Source organism: Salmo salar, chromosome ssa12 (genome assembly GCF_905237065.1).
Source record: "Salmo salar chromosome ssa12, Ssal_v3.1, whole genome shotgun sequence".
Classification (NCBI taxonomy): Eukaryota; Metazoa; Chordata; class Actinopteri; order Salmoniformes; family Salmonidae; genus Salmo; species Salmo salar.
The window spans coordinates 7,785,178-7,811,576 of record NC_059453.1 but is presented as its reverse complement, the minus strand read 5'-3'; the positions used below and the strand labels follow the sequence as shown (position 1 = coordinate 7,811,576).

At 40.2% G+C, this 26,399-nt stretch overlaps 1 pseudogene; it reads left to right on the top strand.

The window, feature by feature from the left end:
- Positions 1-242: 242 nt before the first annotated feature.
- Positions 243-26,399, top strand: part of LOC106594299 (zinc finger protein 850-like) — a 47,891-nt pseudogene continuing 21,734 nt past the window's right edge.

Sequence of the window (26,399 nt, the reverse complement as noted above, 5' to 3'; positions counted from 1 at the left end):
CAAGTTCCTTGGTGTCCACATCACCAACAAACTATCATGGTCCAACCACACCAAGACAGTCGTGAAGAGGGCATGACAACACCTTTTCCCCCTCAGGAGACTGAAAATATTTGGCATGGGTTCCCAGATCCTCAAAAAGTTCTACAGCTGCACCATCAAGAGCATCCTGACTGGTTGCATCGCCGCCTGGTATGGAAACTGCTCGGCATCCGACCGTAAGGCGCTGCTGAGGGTAGTGAGAACGGCCCAGTACATCACTGGGACCAAGCTTCCTGCCATCCAGGACCTCTATACTAGCCGGTGTCAGAGGACACTGCATAATGGGCAGGTCAGCCCTGGAGGAAAGTATTCGCTGTAAGAAGGAAGAGAAAACATAACATCTGGTTGTTTTTAAATTACTACTTATGACATTGTTTGCCAGAATAAACATGGAAATTAATATTTTTCCAATCTGTGTTACCCACTCCAGCCAGCAGATGGCGATGTGAGTCTTTCATGTGATGCTTCTTGCGTGACGTATAATCTAGTGGACGGAACTGGAGGCTTCTTCAACAGCGACAAAAGGCTTCTGATTCAACCAACGCTGTTGTTTGCTAGCGAAAAATAAAACTGAAACATTTGACCAATCTTCTGTATATTACTCTTAGTGTTTTGAACATAATTATGTTTACCTATCTACTAGTTCATGTAACGTAATTTGCTTGTTAAATTAGAAAATGTGTTAAATTGATAATGCACTCGGCTAATCTCCCGGAGCATGAGCTCACTAAACTAGACGGAGAAAGAAACTCTGGTGAAAGGAGAGGAAGAAGCTTACAGAATGAAAAAGGAGGAAGAGGAGGCTATCACATTGAAAGAAGAAGAGCAGGATATTACAGTGAAAGAGGAAGATGGCAAAGAGGTTGTCAGAGTGGAAGAGGAGGAGGTAGAAACTTTCAGAATCAAAAAGGAGGAAGATGCCATAACATTGAAAGAAGAGGAAGAACCTTTTGGAGTAGAAGAGGAAGAAGAGGCTATCTCAATTAAAGAGGAGGAGGAAGACGTTTTGGGAGTGAAAAAGGAGGAGGAGACTGAAGATCAGATTAACACCAGTGAGTACTGTCTTAAACAGGGTCATACACTGCCGTTGTTGAACTAATGTGTGGTTTTAAAGGGGCATTCTACTGAAGTTCTACACTGGAATAGGTTGTTCAGTACTGTAGGAATTATTTCAGGGGCAATCTGCCATTGGTACATATATTTTTGGGACTTTTAAATTAGATGTATTAAGTTCTCCATGTGGTCTACATTAAAGTGCACTTCATCTAATATAGCAGGCTTTTAAAATTCAATCTTGGAGCATAATTTCTACTTAAAATATCAAAAGGCACCCATTTTGTGAAACTACCCTTTCACAGTTGCAACACAAACATTATTTTATAAAATCATGATGAAGTGGCCATTTTAGGCCCTTTGTAGACATATTCATGCCTCTTGTAAGACCCTATGATTGTAATAGATGGTCATAAGTTTACCATCTGTTTGATGTTCTCATTCACACAGGAGAGAGACATGACTATTGTGGATCCTCTGGGGAGCCTCAACAACATCCTGTGTCCCCGTGTCGTGTCTCTCCCGGTAGCACCTTACTGCTGGGTATGAAGAGGTTGTCTGTGCTGCTGGTGGACTGCAGGAAAACAACGGGGCTGAGTGGAACTGTGAGAGGAGGAGAAAAGAAGAAAGGATTAGATTTAACTCATCAAAGTAAGTGCTGTAGTTTAGTTTGAACAAATAAAATAGATCTGCCCACTGGTATCTGTTACCAGGACAACCAGCAGAGTCCTGTTAGTTGACATGAAGATAGACTGGTGGATATGGATGTTATGAATATCATAACACTGAAAAAGGTTTCTGCCAATGAAAAGAGAGAAACCAATAGACCATATAAGACCTTGATGAAAGTTAGCTTTAGAGAGAAAGTTTCAAGATGATCTGATGTAAGGTTCATGTTTTACAAAAAAAATTCCTGAGAACGTTATGGATGTTACATTGCCCGTCCCAGTCAACCCCCCCCCTATCTTTACAAGACTTTAGAACAGGCAGACTAAACTCCAGACACTGTTAATATTAATTAACTAATACTGGAGGAAAGCTGTGATCAGGCTGCCCACTCAAGAGAAAGCTTCAAACTGTAACCAGTGCCTTCAACCTGGTTCAGGTTATCAATCAACCTACCAGGGTAGTTACAAACAGTACAGGAATGAAATCATCACCATATTTTGATTGTATCTTTACTAATGCTGCAGAAATTTGTTTGAAAGCAGTATCCAAATTCATTGGATGTAGTGATCACAATATAGTAGCCATATCTAGGAAACCCAAAGTTCCAAAGGCAGGGCCTAATATCGTGTAAAAGAGGTCATACAATAAGTTGTAGTGATTCCTATGTTGATGATGTAAATAATATTTGTTGGTCTGTGGTGTGTAATGACGAGCAACCAGACGCTGCACTGGACACATTTATGACATTGCTTGTCCCAGTTATTAAATAAGCATGCACCCGTTAAGAAAATGACTGTAATAACTGTTAAATCCACGTTGATTGATGAGGAATTGAAAAATGTTATGGTGTAGAGGGAGGAGGCAAAAGAGATGGCAAATGGGTTTGGCTGTACAACTGATTGGCAAACGTATTGCAAATTGAGAACTCATGTGACTAAACTGAATAAAAGAACGAACTACACTTTGAAACAAAGATAAATGACATGAAGAGTGATAGTTAAAATCTTTGGAGCATCTTCAATTAAATTTTGGGCAAAAAAATCAACAATGACATGTCACCGGTGTCTGACAACGTGGATGGAAAATGATTGAGGATAATAGTGCCACTCCTATTTGCCTTAACTTCAATTTAAGCCTACTAGAAAGTGTGTGCCCTCAGGCCTGGAGGGAAGCTAAAGTCATTCCACTACCCAAGAATAGTAAAGCTCCCTTTACTGGCTTAAATAGCCGACCAATCAGCCTGTTACCAACCCTTACATTTAAACAAAATAAAATGGTGTTTGGCCAGATACAATGCTATTTTACAGTAAACAAATAGAGACTTTCAGCTTATAGGAAAGGACATTCAACAAGCACAGACACATGACTGATTGGCTGAGAGAAATTGGTGATAAAAATATTGTTGGGGCTGTTTTGTTAGTCTTCATTGACATTATGACTGATGATTGGCTGTTTTGTTAGATTTCAGTGACATGACTGATGATTGGCTGAGAGAATTCGATGATAAAATGATTGTGGGGGCTGTTTTGTTAGACTTCAGTGCGGCTTTTGACATTATCGATCATAGTCTGCTGCTGAAAAAAACGTATGGCTACACCCCCTGCTATATTGTGGATAAAGAGCGCTTTTTTTTTCTTTTTAAATGTAACCCTTTAACTGACTAGTTAAATACAAATTCTTCTTTTCAATGACGGCCTAGGAACAGTGGGTTAACTGCCTTGTCCAAGGGCAGAACGACAGAGTTTTACTTTTTAACAAAGAGCTGCAGTTAGTTTCAGAATGGGTGGCAAGGAATAAGTTAGTCCTAAATATTTCAGATTACCTTAAATTACATGGCCTACTATGCTAATTCTGTAGCGGTATTGTTAGAGGGGGGTAAAGATAAAGATTTTGTTGGGGCACCAGGCAGGTATTAACCCTAGTTATTAATGTTAGTTATTACCTATTATAACATTATTATTATTATGAAATATTATTAAAACCGAAAGGATAAGAGTAGAATAGATAGAGTAGCGCTTCCAGACACATTCTAAACATTATGGAGTCTTAAAGGAGGACTGTAGCATCTAATGATGAAACATTATGGAGTCTTAAAGGAGGACTGTAGCATCTAATGATGAAACATTATGGAGTCTTAGAGGAGGACTGTAGCATCTAATGATGAAACATGGTGGAGTCTTAAATTAGGACTGTAGCATCTAATGATGAAACATTATGGAGTCTTAAAGGAGGACTGTAGCATCTAATGATGAAACATTATGGAGTCTTAAAGGAGGACTGTAGCATCTAATGATGAAACATTATGAAGTCTTAAAGGAGGACAGTAGTATCTAATGATGAAACATTATGGAGTCTTAAAGGAGGACTGTAGCATCTAATGATGAAATATTATGGAGTCTTAAAGGAGGACTGTAGCATCTAATGATGAAACATTATGGAGTATTAAAGGAGGACTGTAGCATCTAATGATGAAACATTATGGAGTCTGATGCTTTAAAGGAGAAGTTTACCCAGAATCCAGAAACTCCTAAGTGATTCCATACATTGAAACTAGTCCAGTGTAGTTTTCCCTCTCCTCCTCTCTCTCCCTGTAGTAATGTCCTGAAACAGCTGCAAAAATTTTTATTTCAAAGATAAATCATAATAATCCAAACAACTTCACAGATCTTCATTGTAAAGGGTTTAAACACTGTTTCCCATGCTTGTTCAATGAACCATAAACAATGAATGATCATGCACCTGTGGAACGGTCGTTAAGACACAAACAGCTTACAGACGGTAGGCAATTAAGGTCACAGTTATGAAAACTTAGGACTCTAAAGAGGCCTTTCTACTGACTCTGAAAAACACCAAAAGAAAGATGCCCAGGGTCCCTGCTCATCTGCGTGAACGTGCCTTAGGCATGCTGCAAGGAGGCATGAGGACTGCAGATGTGGCCAGGGAAATAATTTGCAATGTCCGTACTGTGAGAAGTCTAAGACAGTGCTACAGGGAGACAGGACGGACAGCTGATCGTCCTCGCAGTGGCTGACCACGTGTAACAACAGCTGCACAGGATCGGTACATCCGAACAACACACCTGCTGGACAGGTACAGGATGGCAACAACAACTGCCCGAGTTACACCAGGAACACACAATCCCTCCATCTGTGCTCAGACTGTCCGCAATAGGCTGATAGAGGCTGGACTGAGGGCTTGTAGGCCTGTTGTAAGCCAGGTCCTCACCAGACATCACCGGCAACAACGTTGCCTATGGGCACAAACCCACCGTCGCTGGACCAGACAGGACTTGCAAAAAGTGCTCTTCACTGACGAGTCGCGGTTTTGTCTCACCAGGGGTGATGGTCGGATTCGTGTTTATCGCCGAAGGAATGAGCGTTACACCGAGGCCTGTACTCTGGAGCGGGATCGATTTGGAGGTGGAGGGTCGGTCATTGTCTGGGGCGGTGTGTCACAGCATCATCGGACTGAGCTTGTTGTAAAGCAGGCAATCGCAACGCTGTGCGTTACAGGGAAGACATCCTCCTCCCTCATGTGGTACCCTTCCTGCAGGCTCATCCTGACATGACCCTCCAGCATGACAATGCCACCAGCCATACTGCTCATTCTGTGCGTGATTTCCTGCAAGACAGGAATGTCAGTGTTCTGCCATGGCCAGCGAAGAGCCCGGATCTCAATCCCATTGAGCACGTCTGGGACCTGTTGGATCGGAGGGTAAGGGCTAGGGCCATTCCCCCAGAAATGTCCGGGAACTTGCAGGTGCCTTGGTGGAAGAGTGTGGTAACATCTCACAGCAAGAACTGGCAAATCTGGTGCATCTCCATGAGGAGGAGAGTGTTTTGTGATCTGACTTATAAAACAGAATTAATAAAAGAAGTAAACATATTATCAGTAATTACCAGGAAGCTCTACAACATCATTTATTTTTTTTAAATCACACCAAGATTGTTTTAAATTATGAAATGTTTGAAAACTGGCTTCAGGTTATTGAGGGATCTGATTTGGATTAAACTTCATAGCAAGGCAGTTTTATCATGTGGAGGTTTCATTCAGGTCTCTCTTTAAATAAACACTGTCTTTGGCAGGAGAAAAAACAAACCCGGAGGAACCAGGGACGTCCAAACCAGCAAGACGACACCTCTGCTCCCAGTGTGGAAAGAGTTTTAACCAGTTAGGAAGACTGAAAGTCCATGAGCGAATACACACAGGGGAGAAGCCTTACCACTGCTCCCAGTGTGGAACTAGGTTTACCAGGCTAGGAAGCCTGAAAAGACATGAGAGGACACACACAGGAGAGAAGCCATACCATTGCTCCCACTGTGAAAAGAGTTTCACAGAGTTAGGAAACATGAAAGCTCATGAGCGAATACACACTGGGGAGAATCCTTTCCATTGCACCTGGTGTGGAATCAGTTTGAACAATTTAGGAAAACTGAAAGCTCACGAGCGAATACACACTGGGGAGAAGCCTTACCACTGCACCCATTGTGGAAAGCGTTTTAACCGGTTACAAAACCTGAAAGCTCATGAGCGAATACATACAGGGGAGAAGCCATACAATTGTGCCCAGTGTGGAAAGAGTTTTAATCAGTTAGGAAACCTGAAATCTCATGAGCGAATGCACACAGGGAAGAAGCCTTTCCATTGCTCCCACTGTGGAAAGAGTTTTAAGGAGTTAGGAAACCTGAAAGCTCATGAGCGAATACACACACCGGAGAAACCTTTCCATTGCTCCCACTGTGGAAAGAGTTTTAAGGAGTTAGGAAACCAGAAAGCTCATGAGAGAATACACACAGGGGAGAAGCCTTACCACTGCTCCCAGTGTGGAAAGCGTTTTAGCCATTTAGGAAACCTGATAGCTCATGAGAGAATACACACAGGGGAGAAGCCTCATCACTGCTCCCAGTGTGGAAAGCGTTTTAACCAGTTAGGAAAGCTGAAAGAACACATGAGACTGCACACAGCGGATAAGCCTTACAAATGCTCAGACTGTGGGAAGACATATTACTCATCACAGTCACTTAATCGTCATGTGAAAATCCACACAGGAGAGAAGAATTACTTCTCCTAGTGTGTAAATTGATATGTCACATCACATTGACATAAAATTCATCAGAGAACATACACAGTGCTCCCATTGTCTTATAATGTTGACTGTTTACTTGTTTATACCAATGTACCAAGTATACTCACAAATATATGTGTATGTTTTTATTAGAAAACATGAATTGAATATGGAGTATGTCAGTTTGAATATAGAGTAGATCATATTCCATGTGTTTAAATGGTCCATTTTTAAACTCTATGTGTGTTTATCTGGGTGTGTCTTTCCTCCAGCACTACAGATAATCAAGTGATATTTGGATGTGATGCATTTGTTCCATTGTTTACATTTCAGTTGGTTTCCCACTCTGATGATTTATATCTGACAGAGGGGCTTTAAATAGTATGGTCACATTTTACAGATTGTGGCGCAACTATTTATTGATCATGTATTTTCCTATTCAGCTTCTACATCTGCATAGAGACAAACAGTATTTTTAAGTTGATAAAAAATAAATAATTATACACTTCTATTTTCACAATTTGAATTATTATTTAGCATAAACTCCAACATCAACAATACACTGTGGCTTTGACATCAAGAAGAGAATGGGCTGATGGGTGGTGGTGCTACTCTATAGGTAAGGCTGTCCAATATGAATGTTCAATACACACAATAGGTTGATCAGTAGCCAGTTAGCTAGCTGCTACAGTCCAATATGAATGTTCAATACACACAATAGGTTGATCAGTAGCCAGTTAGCTAGCTGCTACAGTCCAATATGAATGTTCAGTACACACAATAGGTTGATCAGTAGCCAGTTAGCTAGCTAACACAGCTTGCTAACACACAGCTTGCTAACACACAGCTAGCTAAGAACAAAGTCAAAATGCCCTCCAGGCCTGGTGGTGGCAGCAGTACTCTACAACCACTGTTTATCGGAGCTTCCTGAGGGGAAAATAATTAAGCTGTATATAGCTTGATTAACAACATTTCCAGACAAAGTGTGAGTAAAGTCATACCGTATAATTATAAAAACAAATTAATCACAACCACTGTGATGGAAACAGGAAGTTGTGATTGGTGATGGTGTACAGTCCACTATGAATGTTCAATACACACAATAGGTTGACTGGGGAGGTGATGTACCAGAGTCAAAGTCCTGCAATAAGAGCTAAGATGCTAATATTTGGGTAAACTATATATATTTGTGTTCTGTGGTTGTTACTGAGGTGGCTGATATCCCACTCCATAGTTAAGGCTGAACAGTGACTATAGGTAGGTATTAAATTAGATTTTATAGAACATGTACAGGACTTGTATTTTTATATGTCATAATTGGATAAACCCCCCCGAGTTAATACTTTGTGGAAGCACGTTTGGCAGCCATTACAGCTGTGAATAGTTGTCATTAAGATTCAACTTTTCGCAACTCTTAGGGCAACATATATCCATAGATTTGGTCAAAATTGCTAATTGATGGACAGTGATATTTAAACCTGATTTGTCTCTGATTATTTTTCTTTCAGCAGATTTAAGTCAGGACTGAGAACAGACCCCTTAGGAACACTCAACAGGTCTTGGAAAGCCATTCTGGTCTTTTGCGTAAACATTTGTGTGATTGTCTCTCAGAAAAATAAAATCCTATCCCAGGGTTAGGTTTTCAGAAGACTGAGGTGGGTTTTCCTCTAACTTTTTACCTGGGCTTTGCTCCTTTCATATTTATTTTGATCCTGACAAACTCCCCAGTCCCTGCCGGTGACATGCATACCCATAACATGATGCTGCCACCACAATACTTATTGTGTGGTTAATGTGTGGTCTATCTCCAGGTCATCAGACTGTTAAATAGTCGGCCTCCGCCCAGCACCCTGCCCTGAACTTTAGTCACTGTTACTAGCCGTCTACCACCCAGTACTCCACCCTGTATTTTAGTCAAGGCTCATCCTATATAACTACTGCTGAACACACCTTTTCTATTCATATACAGTCCATAATGTCTATACACACCATCATATACATTGTAAACTAACTGTATATATTTATATTCCGGACTCTGTCATTGCTCGTTCTACTATTTCTATATTTCTTCATCCTTTGGGCTCCCGAGTGGCGCAAGGGTCTAAGACACTGCATCTCAGTGTCTTAGACACATCTCAGGATTCGAACCAGTACCTGGTTCGAATCCAGGCTGCATCACATCCGGCAGTGAATGGGAGTCCTATAGGGCGGCACACAATTGACCCAGCGTCTTTCGGGTTTGGCTGGGCTAGGCTGTCATTGTAAATAAGAATTTGTTCTTAACTGACTTGCCTAGTTAAATAAAGGTTAAGTAAATAAATTGTCTGGGTTTGCATGTTTTGTATTGTTAGATATTACAGCACTGTTTCACTACACCCACGATAACATCTGAGAAATATGTGTATGAGACCAATAACATTTGATTTGATCTGGTCAGAGGTGTGCAGACAACAGACGGTGGTAGAGGTGTTTATGGTGGAGAGGACTGTGGACTCAGTGGAGGACATCCCAGCCACTTGGCAGTGTTGACACTGCTACTTCCTACCTGACTGGTAATAGGACTCACTGCTATTTCATGGTTTTGATGTCTTCATCCATTATTCTACAATATAGAAAATAGTAAAAATAAAGAAAAATCCTTGAATGAGTAGGTGTGTCCAAACTTTTGACTAGTACTGTATACTTATGCTACTGTCACATAACAAAATACAATGTCAGTGTCAGTATATGCAGCCTTAGATGCTGTGGGAATGTGTTATATTGTGTACATGTTCCCCTTGTAGATATTCCTTAACATCTTAGATACTAGTACATTAGTAGTACATAACAGTGTAATAGTGTAGTACTACAGTACGGTCCTGTCTTGACAGCCTCGTTTGAAATGGAAAAGTTTATTGTCAGAACCAGCCTTCTGGACGTGTGTAGTATATAAAATATCAGGGAGTCCTTGATTCACCAAAGGTTCTTGTTTTCTACAGTTTGACATAAACAGTATTTCCCTCCTGTCTGAAAACATACTTTTGGATTATAAACATGTCAATAAAAAAAGATTACTAAAGTTGCCAATGTATCTTGTCATGTCATATACATCATAACCCAAGGGTGGTCACAATTGTTGTTCAAATGTTGCATATAAAATCTTTAGTACCTAGGCATTGGGTTATATGTTAGAATGTCTAATAAACAACTATATTGTATACATTAACAATATTATTTTGTCAAAATAAACTGCTACCTGTATGCAGACGATATAGTTGTGTACTATTGTTACGTACGCCTCTAGGTAGCGGGAACGCAACACCCTGCTGCCACTCAACTCCCCGTGGAGTGAAAGAGGTATGGGACTGTAGGTGGAGTGAAAGAGGTATGGGACTGTAGGTGGAGTGAAAGAGGTATGGGACTGTAGGTGGAGTGAAAGAGGTATGGGACTGTAGGTGCGGGTAAGGATGACAAAGGCAGAGAATTTACCCTTTACTGGGAATTTATTTTTTCCTTCACATGTTAAATTTGGGGAGAAGGGGCTGGGCGGAACCAAAGCAAAGAAAGTAAAAGTTATAGCCCCCTCTCCTACCTTACCTGCCTACCCACTACTTACCTGATCTTTTAGCGCCACCTGGTGCGCTACCCAAAATACAGGGGGTGGTCCGCCCAGGTCTTACCTAGTGTGCATAGACCAGGGGTTATGTATGCCCGCGGGCCTCTTGCCTAAGCACTCCCTAGGTGCCTTCCCCTTACCCCCTGGGAACAAAAACAGAAATATACAAACAATTTCAATAATCAAAACAGTCCTTTGAACATAAACATACCTCCGCAGGACTGGTGACAAAATACTTCACAAAAAAACTGAGAAACAACCAACACAGGATATAACCATCAGCTCTCCCTGAGAAACAACCAACACAGGATATAACCATCAGCTCTCCCTGAGAAACAACCAACACAGGATATAACCATCAGCTCTCCCTGAGAAACAACCAACACAGGATATAACCATCAGCTCTCCCTGAGCAACAACCAACACAGGATATAACCATCAGCTCTCCCTGAGAAACAACCAACACAGGATATAACCATCAGCTCTCCCTGAGAAACAACCAACACAGGATATAACCATCAGCTCTCCCTGAGAAACAACCAACACAGGATATAACCATCAGCTCTCCCTGAGAAACAACCAACACAGGATATAACCATCAGCTCTCCCTGAGAAACAACCAACACAGGATATAACCATCAGCTCTCCCTGAGAAACAACCAACACAGGATATAACCATCAGCTCTCCCTGAGAAACAACCAACACAGGATATAACCAGCAGCTCTCCCTGAGAAACAACCAACACAGGATATAACCATCAGCTCTCCCTGAGAAACAACCAACACAGGATATAACCATCAGCTCTCCCTGAGAAACAACCAACACAGGATATAACCAGCAGCTCTCCCTGAGAAACAACCAACACAGGATATAACCATCAGCTCTCCCTGAGAAACAACCAACACAGGATATAACCATCAGCTCTCCCTGAGAAACAACCAACACAGGATATAACCATCAGCTCTCCCTGAGAAACAACCAACACAGGATATAACCATCAGCTCTCCCTGAGCAACAACCAACACAGGATATAACCATCAGCTCTCCCTGAGAAACAACCAACACAGGATATAACCATCAGCTCTCCCTGAGAAACAACCAACACAGGATATAACCAGCAGCTCTCCCTGAGCAACAACCAACACAGGATATAACCATCAGCTCTCCCTGAGAAACAACCAACACAGGATATAACCATCAGCTCTCCCTGAGAAACAACCAACACAGGATATAACCAGCAGCTCTCCCTGAGAAACAACCAACACAGGATATAACCATCAGCTCTCCCTGAGAAACAACCAACACAGGATATAACCATCAGCTCTCCCTGAGAAACAACCAACACAGGATATAACCATCAGCTCTCCCTGAGCAACAACCAACACAGGATATAACCATCAGCTCTCCCTGAGAAACAACCAACACAGGATATAACCATCAGCTCTCCCTGAGCAACAACCAACACAGGATATAACCATCAGCTCTCCCTGAGAAACAACCAACACAGGATATAACCATCAGCTCTCCCTGAGAAACAACCAACACAGGATATAACCATCAGCTCTCCCTGAGAAACAACCAACACAGGATATAACCATCAGCTCTCCCTGAGAAACAACCAACACAGTGTCGTGTCTTTGGCATCATTAAACTGAAGACATGTTTATCAAATAACTAAATTATTATTACACGATTAAACTGATTAATGTGTAACTATATTTAACTAGGAGGTCGGGGCACCAAGGAAAATATTCAGATTACAAAGTTATAATTTTCCTAATATAACTTTCAGATATTATAATATCTGATCTCTCAGTCCTCTGATTAATGATGTGTTAGTTTACCTCACGTCAGTCTCATTCCAAATGTCGTAAATTGTTGGTTATCTGCATGAACCCAGTCTTCACTAGGAGTCATCCATACATCAATTGTCTTAAAAATCATTTATTTACTAATCTAAGTAATTCACAGAAATACATAAAACAGATATGGTTACAAGGAAATGATAGGCGAATGTGCCCTAGTGGGCTAAACCGGCATGGCGGCTTGTTACACAAAGAAAGGGGGTTGGGCTTGAATGAAAGCGCGGGAAGACTGAGTAACAAAGGAAGCAGCTATGTCACCATAAATACATTATTGTATGCATTCTAAATTACCGCCCATTTGGAAAAGGAAAATGCAATAAATATTTACTCTGAGCTGCGCTTCGGTAGGTTGGTCGTAGATGCTGGCCGTGTTGGCCAACAGAGATCTTCCTGTCCTCGGAAGAATGTCACTGGTGGTAAAATGGATATGTTGTAGTATCTTCGTTGTGTGTTAGACTGGGTACATCGTCAGTCCTTTCCTAGCCCACGTCTACAGCGGCCGCTGCTAACTCAACGGCTAGGAAGTATCACTTCTGTAGTGAATAAGGGTTCAAAGTTCATACCATTCGCAACCAAAGCTCACGCTGAGGTTGGCTTAGTTCTGTACTTGACATGTGTGTCCTTTAACGCAGAGGCTGCAGACCTCACGTACCCGGAACTCCTGTTTACATTGTGTCATTGACTTATATAGTGGCGAGGGGAGAAGGGTGTGTTTCATCGTTTATAACCCCTGTCTCTTCACAGGGGCGGGCCACTGATTGGTCAGGGCTCTTTCCTTATGAAAACCCAATTCTCTCATTTGGAAGCTAAAATTACATTTAATCTCCTAACAAACAGTTTCAATATCAAACATTTAAATTGCACAACAATTCCATGTGACTCTGATAACTAGAATGTGTAGACTTTCCCAGGTACAGTTTATGTCGTCCTGTCATCAGTCATAATGTCTCATGACAACCGAGCTGACATCCATACTCATTAAGTACCTGGTATATTTCCAACTGGTTCTATTACCGAAATATGGTTCCTTTCCCCCCACTTGTTTGATGTTCCCAGACTCTCTATTTAACAAAGGCTTTCTAGAGTGAACAAAAATGATTCTAATGATCTGACGTTAAGCTGTCTTTAAAAAACATATTGATGAGTTAGTTCATTAAGATGCTGAGTTGGGGTTTTAGGCTGGGTTTCTGTATAGACATTAAGCTGTCTTTAAAAACATATTGATGAGTTAGTTAATTAAGATGCTGAGTTGGGGTTTTAGGCTGGGTTTCTGTATAGACGTTAAGCTGTCTTTAAAAACATATTGATGAGTTAGTTAATTAAGATGCTGAGTTGGGGTTTTAGGCTGGGTTTCTGTATAGACGTTAAGCTGTCTTTAAAAACATATTGATGAGTTAGTTAATTAAGATGCTGAGTTGGGGTTTTAGGCTGGATTTCTGTTTAAACAACATATTGATGAGTTAGTTAATTAAGATGCTGAGTATTAAAAGGGTCTTCTTCTATAGAAATAGGTCAGGCCTCTTGCTTAATAGTACAAAGCAGATCATTCAATCGATGTTCTTACTGGTCCTAGACTATGGTGACATCATCTATATGAAAGCAGCTGCCACTTCATTAAAGCCATTAGATGCATTTGACCATAATGCACTTTGTTTTATTATGGGTACAGGTTCAGTACACCTCCCTGCATTCTCCATCAGGAAGTAGGCTGACCCTCTTTGTGGTGACGTAGTTCCATTCATTGCTCTCTTTGCATTTATAAAGCTCTTTGACAGTAACTCCCTCTGTAGCTAACATCTACAATAACCATTAGAGGTAAGAGTTGGCGTTATCATACACAGTCTCAGGGATGGCTAGCTCTGGGAATTCCTTTGGTCTGATCAGAGAGGTAAATCTGCTCTTTGCACCTTACTTGTGGAATAATCTCCAAACGTATCTAAACATTGATGTTTTGGTGCCTCTAGGTTAATTCAGACTGCTGAGTGAGGACATGTTACAACTTACTTACAAAACCTTTAAAGGAGTTCATGAAACCATTCAGTCATGGATGTATGTAAACATATTTACCAGGTATTACTTGTTACAGAAGACTACTGTTGTACATTGAATAGACTGTGAACACATCATTAACATTCATGAACCTTCACACTCTTCATCGCTAAACTAGCAACAATAACTATTGTCTATTGTTATTCTCAATGACCTTCTTGGCCATATGAAAGCCTAGCGTAATACAATGTTGTCATGTCTTTGATTATGCAAACATTTGTTTATTCCATTATATTTCTCATTAAGATGAATGTTGTTTTAATTCTAAATGGGTCACGCATTGCTTTGGTCATGTGTTCTCTTATGGGTCAATGATTTTAATTAGAATATAGCAATGATGCTCTCTCCTCAATCACTTACAGTTTCTTTGGAAAGTATTCAGACCCCTTGACTTTTTTCACATTTTGTTACATTACAGCATTATTCTAAAATGGATTAAATAAAACAATTTCCTCAGCAATCTACACACAATACCCCATAATGACAAAGGGGAAACAGGCTTTTTATAACTTTTTGCAAATGAATTAAACATAATAACATAATTTACATAAGTATTCAGACCCTTTGCTATGAGACTCAAAATTGAGCTCGGATGCATCCTGTTTCCATTGATCATCCTTGAGATGTTTCTACAACTAGATTGGAGTCCACCTGTGGTAAATTCTATTGATTGGACATGATTTGGAAAGGCACACACCTGTCTATATAAGGTCCCACAGTTGACAGTGCATGTCAGAGCAAAAACCAAGCCATGAGGTTGAAGGAATTGTCCGTAGAGCTCCGAGACAGGATTGTGTTGAGGCACAGATCTGGGGAAGGGTAACATATTTCTGCAGCATTGAAGGCACCTGTTTTAGCCCCCTGCAGTAAAAGGTTATTCATGGGGTAAAATGATCTGTTTAAGTCATTATTAAAGGGCACATCGTTAACAATGTGGTCTATATCCTCTCAATCATTTATTCTGAGGTTTTTGACCATTCGGGGACCTAATCTCAAACACTCATGTAAACATGAGAAAAATGTAGTCTACACTAAAGAATGTGAATTTGGTCATAAAAATGTTTTTTGACAAGTTATATGCATGAAAATAAAGATGTTTAAAAAATGGACACTATAGGGGACACCTAAGCCTTGTTATGGATAAATGTCTATAAAGATAGACTGGTATTAGATATCTGCTCCATTTTTGGTCACAGTCTTCTGTGATGTATTTGAAGTGTCATATTGGGATGTAAACTCAAACATGAATACATTTAAACTGTATCTGACATGGTACTGGTGTCTTCTTTTTTTAAGCCCATAACCATGTGTGTGATGTGTCAACAAAAAAGGGCACCCCCCCATAAAAAGATCCCGCAACAGAAAACTGCACAATATGTTGAGTAAAGTATTTTGCTTACCATTATATCTAACCCTACTCCATGTGTTGCCACTATCATGTATCCTACCATGACTATATCCAACCCAACTCCATGTGTTTCCACTATCATGTATCCTACCATGACTATATCCAACCCTACTTCATGTGTTACCACTATCATGTGTCCTACCATGACTATATCCAACCCTACTTCATGTGTTACCACTATCATGTATCCTACCATGACTATATCCAACCCAACTCCATGTGTTGCCACTATCATGTATCCTACCATGACTATATCCAACCCAACTCCATGTGTTTCCACTATCATGTATCCTACCATGACTATATCCAACCCTACTCCATGTGTTACCACTATCATGTATCCTACCATGACTATATCCAACCCTACTCCATGTGTTTCCTCTATCATGTATCCTACCATGACTATATCCAACCCTACTCCATGTGTTGCCACTATCATGTATCCTACCATGACTATATCCAACCCTACTCCATGTGTTTCCACTATCATGTATCCTACCATGACTATATCCAACCCTACTCCATGTGTTACCACTATCATGTATCCTACCATGACTATATCCAACCCTACTCCATGTGTTACCACTATCATGTATCCTACCATGACTATATCCAACCCAGCTCCATGTGTTGCCGCTATCATGTATCCTACTTGGCTGAAGCTTTGATCCAGTGGAAGAAGTATTGAGGATCAGGGAGGTTAAAGGTCACATCAGGATACAGCTGTTACTCTACAGTATCCCTAGATAATCCAGTAATGAGAGAAAATGTATTGAATATGTAAAGACACAATATTAAATCAGTTAAAATTTAACCTAATTCCGTTTTAGTTTTTTTCTAAAATTCAATTTTCTCCGTTTTGTTTTCCTATGTTTCTTATTTCCCTGTTTATTTCCCTAAATCACACTGTTTATAGAAAAACAACAACATTGGATGTTTTTAGTCCACAATAATACTTAAACCACATCAGGAGACCACTTTTGAAGTCTGAGAAAAATGTAAGACATTTTCATTTTAATTCAAGTGGCACCAGCAAGAGCCTTGCTTGGTTAGTGGTGTCTCTGTAGCATTTTACATTTACATTTTAGTCATTTAGCTCTTATCCAGAGCGACTTACGGTAGTGAATGCATACATTTCATTTCTTTTTTTTCCTTTTTTTGTACTGGCCCCCGTGTGAATCGAACCCACAACCCTGGCGTTGCAAACACCATGCTCTACCAACTGAGCCACAGGGAAGACACATGTGACTGCAGAGTTTGCTGAACAAATCACTACTGGATTGATGCAAATAATCATGATATCATTCTGTCAGGAAAACATAGACTACTTTGTACTTAACATTTAATTGACAAGGTTTTTGAGAAAGCTTTTCTATCAACCAGAAGATGGTTGTCATTAGCATCATCGCTAACAGCTACACATAGTGGTAGACAAATGCTCTCAGACAGGGGGATTTCCGGGCTGTTTCCTCTTCAGAAAGTTGAAGGAAAATACAAATCACTTACATGAATTTAACGACAACTTACAGGCAGTGGGTTCAGAATAACAATGACAAAAAATGGATACAAATTTTACCACCACTCAAAGGGACACTTTAGAGACAGGAAGGGTAAAGGGGCATGTGTTCTACACAGGTAGAGCCCTATCTGTCCATGTAGCCTTATGCAAAGTGGGCACTGCTTCATGTGGCAACACCACCACTCACATAAATAGTCCATATGCCACTGGGTGAGAGAAGTTTTCATTGTTTTTGGGCAGCATTATGTGAGGTGTTAATATGTGTTGTTAACAATGAGCCTTGGTCAATTTAGCTCGTAATACACCACCTAGGAAAATGCTACCCTCTTCAATCTGTCACCTAATCCTGGCTAATGGGCAGGCCAGCCCTGGAGGAAAGTATTGGCTTTAAGAAGTATGAGAAAACAACATCTGGTTGTTTTTAAAATAACTTCTCATGACAAGGTTAGCAAGATTAAATATTTAATAATGTTTTTTCCAATCTGCGTTACCCACTCCAGTCAGCAGATGGCGATGTGAGTCTTTCAGGTGATGCTTCTTGCGTGACGTATAATCTAGTGGACGGACAGGAGGCTTCTTCAACAGCGACAAAAGGCTACTGATTTAACCACGCGGTAGCTTGCTAGAGAATTTAAATCCGAAACATTTAACCTCTTTTGACCAATCTTGTGTATATTACTCTTAGTGTTTTGAACATAATTCTGTTTACCTATCTACTGGTTCATTTAAACGTAATTTGCTTGTTAAATTAGCTAACGTGTTGCATTGTTACTGCACTAGGCTAATTGCCCGGAGCATAAACTCACTAAGGATAAAGAAACTCTGGTGAAAGGAGAGGAATCAGCTTGAAGAATGAAAAAGGAGGCTATCACAGTGAAAGAGGAAGATGGGAAAGAGGTTGTGAGAGTGGAAAAAGAGGAGGTAGAAGCTTTGAGAATCAAAAAGGAGGAGGATTCCGTAACATTGAAAGAAGAGAATGTAGTGAAAGAAGAGGAAGAACCTTTTGGAGTAAAAGAGGAAGAGGAGGCTATCTCAATAAAAGAGGAGGAAGACGTTTTGGGAGTGAAAAATGAGGAGAATGAAGGTCCGATTACCACCAGTGAGTACTGTCTTAAAAACGGGCACAAACGATGCAGTTGTTGAACTAATGTGTTGTTTTAAGGGGCATTCTACTGAAGTTCTACACTTGAATATGTTGTTCAGTACTGTAGGAATTGTTAAAGGGGCCATCTGCCATTGGTACATATGTTTTTGGGACTTTTCAATTAGATGTATTGAATTCTCCATGTGGTCTATATTAAAGTTCCCCTCATCAAATACAACAGGCTTTTAAAATTCAATGTCGGTGCATAATCTCTACTTAAAATATCGAAGGGACTTAAAAGGCACCCATTTAGTGGAACTATCCTTTTACATTTACAACACAAACGATATTTTACAAAATCGTGATGAAAGTGGCCATTTTAGGCCCTTTTTTAGACATATTCATGCCTCTTGTAAGACTCTGTGATTGTAATAGATGGTCATAAGTTTACAATCTGTTTGATGTTCTCATTCGCACAGGACAGAGACATGACTATCGTGGATCCTCTGGGAAGCCTCAACAACATCCTGATGCTGATGAGGCAGAAAAGAGTCTCTCCAGATCAGAACACCAGATGGTACAGCTTGGTCTGGTCTAGCATACAGCTTGATCTATCTGGGTCTGGGCTGGGTTTCTGTAAAGCACTTTATGACAACAGTGACATCAGCATCCATAATGATATGTGTCTGTGTCCCCTCTTTATGGTTACCAGGACAACGCTAGCCCTTCCTCTCTCCCGGAGTACCCGTGTCGTGCCTCTCCCGGTAGCACCTTACTGCTGGGTATGAAGAGGTTGTCTGTGCTGCTGGTGGACTGCAGGAAAACAACGGGGCTGAGTGGAACTGTGAGAGGAGGAGAAGAGAAGAAAGGATCAGATTTAACTCATCAAAGTAAGTTTTGTAGTTTAGTTTGAAGAAATACAATAGATCTGCCCACTGGTATCTGTTACCAGGACAACCAGCAGAGTTCTGTTAGTTGACATGAAGATAGACTGGTGGATATGGATGTTATGAATATCATAACACTGAAAAAGGATTCTGCCAATGAAAAGAGAGAAACCAATAGACCATATAAAACCTTGATGAAAGTTAGCTTTAGAGAGAAAGTTTCAAGATAATCTGATGTAAGGTGCATGTTTTACAAAAACATTTTCTCAAAACATTATGGATGTTACATTGCCTGTCCCAGTCAAACCCCCCTGTCTTTACAAGACTCTAGAACACACAAACTAAACTCAAGACACTTCAAATGTGGTATGTATTGCTTCATTAACATCTGATCTACAGATATATTATTCTACACTACCGGTCAAAAGTTTTAGAACACCTACTCATTCAAGGGTTTTTCTGAAATTTTACTATTTTCTGCATTGCAGAATAATAGTGAAGACATCAAAACTATGAAATACCACATGGAATCATGTAGTAACCAAAAAAGTGTTAAATAAATCAAAATATGTTTTGTATTTGAGATCCTTCAAAGTAGCCACCCTTTGCCTTGATGACAGCTTTGCACACTCTTGGCATTCTCTCAACCAGCTTCGTGAGGTAGTCAGCTGGAATGCATTTCAATTAACAGGTGTACCTTGTTAGAAGTTAATTTGTGACATTTCTTAACTCCTTAATGCTTTTGAGCCAATCAGTTGTTGTTACAAGGTAGGGGTGGTATACTGAAGATAGCCCTATTTGGTAAAATACCAAGTCCATATTATGGCAAGAACAGCTCAAATAAGCAAAGAGAAAGGACAGTCCATCATTACTTTAAGGAACACCGCAGGAATGGAATGCCCAGAGTTACTTCTGATGCAGAGGATAAGTTCATTGGAGTTACCAGCCTCAGAAATTGCAGCCCAAATAAATGCTTCACAGAGTTCAAGTAACACAGACATCTCAACATCATCTGTTCAGAGGAGACTGCGTGAATCAGGCCGTCATGGTCGAATTGCTGCAAAGAAACCACTACTAAAGGACACCAATAATAAGAAGAGACTTGCTTGGGCCAAGAAACATGAGCAATGAACATTAGACCGGTGGAAATCTGTCCTTTTGGTCTGATGAGTCCAAGTTTGAGATTTTTGGTTCAAAGTGTCATGTCTTTGTGAGACGCGGGGTAGGTGAACAGATGATCTCCTTATGTGTGGTTCCCACCGTAAAGCATGGAGGAGGAGATGTGATGGTGTGCGGGTGCTTTTCTGTTGACAATGTCAGTGATTTATTTAGAATTCAAGTCACAGTTAACCAGCATGGCGTCCACAGCATTCTGCAGCGATATGCCACCCCATCTGGTTTGGGCTTAGTCCCACTATCATTTGTTTTTCAACAGGACAATGACCCAACACACCTCCAGGCTGTGTAAGAGCTATTTGACCAAGAAGGAGAGTGATGGAGTGCTGCATCAGATGACCTGGCCTACACAATCCCCCGACCTCAACCATATTGAGATGGTTTGGGGTGAGTTGGCTGCTTTCCCTTCACTCTGCGATCCAACAGCCAGAAGAGGACTGGCCACCCCTCATAGCCTGGTTCCTCTCTAGGTTTCTTCCTAGGTTCTGGCCTTTCTAGGGAGTTTTTCTTAGCCACCGTGCTTTTACACCTGCATTGCTTGCTGTTTGGGGTTTTAGGCTGGGTTTCTGTACAGCATTTTGTGACATCAGCTGATGTAAGAAGGGCTTCATAAATACATTTGATTGATTGATTGAGGTTCTCAGCCTATGTGGGAACTCCTACGAGACTGTTGGAAAAGCATTCCAGGTGAAGCTGGTTGAGAGAATGCCAAGAGCTGTCATCAAGGCAAAGGGTGGCTACTTTGAAAAATCGAATATATATTTTGATTTGTTTAACCTTTCTGGCGCAGGCGTTCCGCTAGCGACCAACCTCGACAACATCCGGTGAAATTGCAGAGTGCCAAATTCAAATTATAGAAATATTTAACATTCATGAAAATACAAGTGTCATACATCAAAATAAAGCTTAGCTTCTTGTTAATCCAGCCACTGTGTCAGATTTCAAAAAGGCTTTATGGCGAAAGCACACCATGCGATTATCTGAGGACAGTGCCCCGCATACAAAAGCATAAAAAACATTTTTCAACCAGGCAGGTGCGCCACGAATGTCAGAAATAGCGATATAATAAATGCCTTACCTTTGAAGATCTTCTTCGTTTGGCACTCCAAAAATGACCCAGCTACGTCACAAATGGTCCTTATGTTCGATAATGTCCTTCTTTATATCCCCAAAAACTCAGTTTAGATGGCGTGCTTCATTCAATAATCCACCGGTTTCCCTCCTTCAAAATACATACAAAATGAATCCCAAACGTTACCAATAAACTTCTCCAAACAAGGCAAACAACGTTTATAATCAAACCTCAGGTACCCTAATACGTAAATAAATGATACAATTTAAGACGGAGAATCGTTAATGTCTTTACCAGAGATAAACAACAAAGAATGTGCTCTCATCCACACGCATGAAAACACTACAGCCAAGATGGGAGCCACTTAGAAAAACTACAAATTCTAGCTCATTTTTCCAAAAACAAGCCTGAAACCCTTTCTAAAGACTTGACATCTAGTGGAAGCCCTAGGAACTGCAATCTGGGAGGTTTTCGCCTCATAATAAACATGACAGCCATTGGAAACAGTGGTAGGCCTAATTTCTTTTGGGGGTGGGATGGTTTGTCCTCGGGGTTTCGCCTGCCATATCAGTTATGTTATATTCACAGACATTATTTTAACAGTTTTAGAAACTTTAGAGTGTTTTCTATCCAAATCTACCAATTATATGTATATCTGGGCCTGAGTAACAGGCACTTTACTTTGGGCACGCTTTTAATCCAGACATCAAAATACTGCCCCCTAGCCCAAAGAGGTTAACACTTGGGGTTACTACATGATTCCATATGTGTTTTTTAATAGTTTCGATGTCTTCACTATTATTCTACAATGTAGAAAATAGTAAAAAATTAAGAAAAACCCTTGAATGAGTAGGTGAGTCCAACTTTTTGACTGGTACTGTACATTAAATTCCCTGGCAACAGCTCCAATGGACATTCCTGCAGTCAGCATGCCAATTGCACGCTCCCTCTGAGACATCTGTGGCATTGTTGTGTGACACAACTGCACATTTTAGAGTGGCCTTTTATTATCCCCAGCACAAGGTGCACCTGTATAATAATCAAGCTGTTCAATCAGCTTCTTGATATGCCACACCTGTCAGGTGGATGGATTATCTTGGCAAAGAATAAATGTTCACTAACAGGGATGTGAAGAATTCTGCCATCTTTTTTTTCAGCTCATGGAACATCGAACACTTTACATGTTGCGTTTATATTTTTGTTTATTGTAGTTACTATCAGTTTTAGGAACATCTACCCAAAATATTTCACCTTATTTTTTACTTTACCCAAAATATGACATCAGCGATAGTCAAAATGTTGAAAATCTGTGAACATCTAAATAACAAATTGGTCCATTTAAACAGCATGTGTCGAACCCTTTCAACAACGGGGAGATGTTACTGATGTGCTTTCTGTCTTCGACGTAAAAACAAGTTTTGGACTTCCACTTAAAATTACTTATTTACTTATTTTATGTTTAAGGAAGTGTGTAGGTCGCAGTCTGTATCATACAGCTATGAAAGTTATATATTTAGAACCACCTGCTCGATTGGAATCCAGCGATGTCTGTGTCTTCAGTGTCCTAGAACTGTTTAGTTTTTTGTGTTCTGACTTGTAAACAGAATGAATAAAATAAGTAATGTAAACATATCAGTAATTACCAGGAAGCTCTACAACATTTGTTTTAAAATTACACCAAGATTGTTAAAACTGGCCCCAGGTTATTGAGGGATCTGATTAGGATTTACCCTCGTAGCAAGGCCGTTTTATCATGTGGAGGTTTCATTCGGGTGTCAATTTTATTTATTTTTTACAGCGCCTTTGGCAGGAGAAAGACCAGACTCGGAGGAACCAGAGCCAGGGACGTCCAAACCAGCAAGACGACACCAGTGTTCCCACTGTGGAAAGGGTTGTAACCACTTATGGGAGCTGAAACAACATGAGAGAATACACACAGGGGAGAAGCCTTACCACTGCCCCAAGTGTGGAAAGAGTTTTAACCAGAAAGGACACCTGAACCAACACGAGAAAATACACACAGGGGAGAAGCCTTACCACTGTTCCCAGTGTGGAAAGAGTTTTAACCAGAAAAGCTACCTGAAAAAACATGAGAATATACACACAGGGGAAAAGCCTTACCACTGCTTCCAGTGTGGAAAGTGTTTTATCCAGTTAGGGGACCTGAAACGACATGAGAGAATACACACAGGGGAGAAGCCTTACCACTGCTCCCAGTGTGGAAAGAGTTTTACCCACTTAGGTAACCTGAAAACACATGAGAGAATACACACAGGGGTAAAGCCTTACCACTGCTCCCAGTGTGGAAAGGGTTATAACCAGTTAAGGGACCTGAAAACACATGAGAGAATACACATAGGAGAGATGTCTTACCATTGCTCCCAGTTTGGAAAACGATTTACAATGTTAGGGACTCTGAAAATACATGAGAATACATACAGGAGAAAAGGTGTACCACTGCTCCCAGTGTTCAAAGCATTTTAACAAATTAGGAAGCCTTAAAAAACACGAGACTGCACACGGGAGAAGCTTTACCACTGCTGTCAGTGTGCAAAGCATTTGCCTAGTTAGGAAGCCTGAAATAACACGAGACTGCACAGAGTAGAAGGCTTACAAAATGCTCAGACTGTGGGAAAACATATTACTCATCACAGTCACTTAAACGTCATGAGAGAATCCACACAGAAGAGATGAATTACTTCTCCTAGCGTGTATATTGATATTTCACATCACATTGACTTAAAATTCATCATAGAACATACACAGTGCTCCCATTGTCTTATATTGTTGACCGGGAATGTGTTTACCTGTTTTTACCATATGAAATTGAATTGTACAAAGTATACTCAAACATATATTTGTATGTTTTTATTAGGAAACATGAATTGAATATGGAGTATGTAAGTTTGAATATAAAGTAGATCAGATTCCACGTGTTTAAATAGTCATTTTTTTAAACTCTGACAGTTTGTGTGTTTATCTGAGTGTCTTTCCTCCAGCACTACAGATAATCAAGTGATATTTGGATGTGATGCATTTGCTCAGTTGTTTACATTTACATTGTTGGCCCACTGATGATTTAATGAAATGAAAATGTTCATACTCTGTAATGGAAAGTCTTAATTGTATGTGTCCACAGAACTGAGTATGTGACTAACCTTGTGAAACTTTCCTATTATAATCTCCTGTTCTTGGGAGTGTCTTCCTGCGTTGCAAACCAGCTGCACCTGCGTCATTGTATGAATGAAGTCCCGCCCAGGAACAAGAAACTATAAAGATATGTGCTCGTCTCCCAATGCTCCGGAATTCAGACTGTCTCCACTTCGCTGTGTAACTGGTGTATAAGAGATCATACAAAGATTTTGCTGTGACTCTTATGTGGATGATGTTATGAATATTTGTTGGTCTGATTTGATTGAGGAGCATCCAGACGCTGGACTTGATGAATTTATGAAATTTCTTATAACAATTATTGATAAACATGTACCTGTTAAAGAAACTGACTGTTAGAGCTGTTAAGGCTCCATGGATTGATGAGGAATTGAAAAACTGTATAGTTGAAAGAGATGGGGCAAAAGTAGTGGCTAATATGTCTGACTGCACATCTGTCTGGCTTACTTACTGCACATTGAGAAATGATGTGACCAAACTCAACAAAAAGAATAAACTTTATTATGAATCCTAGATCAATGATATAAAGAATGGTGGAAACAAACTTGTAAAAAAACATAATGAAAGAAAAGCAGTGCAAGTATTGAATTTTGTAAAGTTAGTGTGGGAGAGGTGGAAGAATTGTTATCGATCATGAATGACTGTCACGTCCTGACCATAGTAAGATGTTATTTTCTACGGTAGATTAGGTCAGGGCGTGACGGGGTGTTTTGTGTTTTTCTATGTTATGGTTGAAAGAGATGGGGCAAAAGGAATGGCTAATAATCTGGCTGGCTTACGTACTGTAAATTGAGAAATTATGTGACCAAACTCAACAAAAATAATAAACTTTATTATGAATCCTAGATCAATGATATAAAGAATGGTGGAAAGAAAACATATAAAAAAACAATGAAAGAAAAGCAGTGCAAGTATTGAATTTTGTAAAGTTAGTGTGGGAGAGGTGGGAAAATTGTTATTGATCACTAATGACAAACCTCCTGGCATTGACAACTTAAATGTAATGCTACTGAGGACAGTAGCTGACTTTATAGCCACTCCTATCTGTCATATTTTTAATCTGAGCCTTGAGGAAAGTCTTTGTCCTCGGGCCTGGAAGGAAGCCAAAGTAATTCTGCTACCCAGAGTGGTAAAGCGGCCTTTACTGGTTCTAACAGCAGACCTATAAGCTTGCTGCCAGCTCTTAGCAAAGTGTTGGGAAAATTTGTTTGACCAAATACAATGCTATTTCTCTGTAAACTGTGGTTGCGAATTTCTGTATTAACAAATGAGGAGAGACAAACTTCACACACACCAGTCAGAGTTTATACTTAAACTACAATTTTAATTATAAGAGCTTTGCAGTAGCAGTTGACTTTCAACGATTCACCATTTCTAATGACCTGTTGAGAGTGTTGAACACAATGACTTCTGAGATCTTTATAGTAAGATCCACCCCCTTTTGGCATGACAAATCACAGATAGTTAGGAACGGTTCACAAAGAAAGACTGTTTACTTTAGAGAGGAGTATCCACAGCTAGATAACATTCACTATAAATGATCGTTCAGTTTGATCCCTAATGACGAGGTTCTAATCTCGTCCCTGGTACTTCATAGAACAAAAACACCATTTCATCCAATGGCATATATCAATTGTCAACTCTAGATACTCCCATCTCAAGCAAACCCCCCTCTTGACCCCACTCCTGGACAGGCTCACTGGGGTGAATGAGCCTCTAGGCCATATACTACCACAGGATAAGTGC